The sequence below is a fragment of the Formica exsecta genome, unplaced genomic scaffold, assembly GCF_003651465.1.
Source record: "Formica exsecta isolate Colony F162 unplaced genomic scaffold, ASM365146v1 scaffold1163, whole genome shotgun sequence".
NCBI classification, from domain to species: Eukaryota; Metazoa; Arthropoda; class Insecta; order Hymenoptera; family Formicidae; genus Formica; species Formica exsecta.
Window position 1 is genome coordinate 40,639 of NW_021848503.1, and position 514 is coordinate 41,152.

A 514-nucleotide genomic window follows, 5' to 3' on the forward strand; every position below is an offset into this window, starting at 1 on the left:
CAGGAATGTGCATGCGTATGTTCCGCGCGTATACATACGCTCGCATGTAACATGCGCGCATAGGCCGCACACATTCTTTATATTATAATGTTAACTATTATTCGATACTCTGAATAATCTGAAATATAAAAATCAGTAAAAAGATTGAGGGAAGACTGACATGAGTGAGATTATGCTAATCTATCGTGATAGGAAGGCCCAATTATTGATACTAATAAATTTCTCAACAATATCGTGAAATAATGTATATCGACGATAAATAATTCGAGTAATATTAAAGGCAAAAAATCTTTCTGGGAAGTTATAAATACTTATTCGTGGAGAAATAGATACGTCAAATATGCATCGAAAATTTTGTGCGAAAGTTTCTGAGTCGAGCAAACTCCACATCTCTATAAAACCTTATCTCTTTTTCTATTTCGTCCTCCTCTGCTTTCTTCTCTCTTTGAATTGTAAAAAACTTAAAAAAATTTAGATAAAGATATAATTAATAGTTATTATATACTAAATATTA

At 31.1% G+C, this 514-nt stretch overlaps 1 protein-coding gene across 1 annotated transcript in view; it reads left to right on the forward strand.

Annotated features, from left to right (window-relative positions):
- The window catches only part of LOC115239592 (BTB/POZ domain-containing protein 6-like), an 11,182-nt gene that overhangs the window by 2,444 nt on the left and 8,224 nt on the right, over nt 1-514 (forward strand). The window lies entirely within an intron of this gene.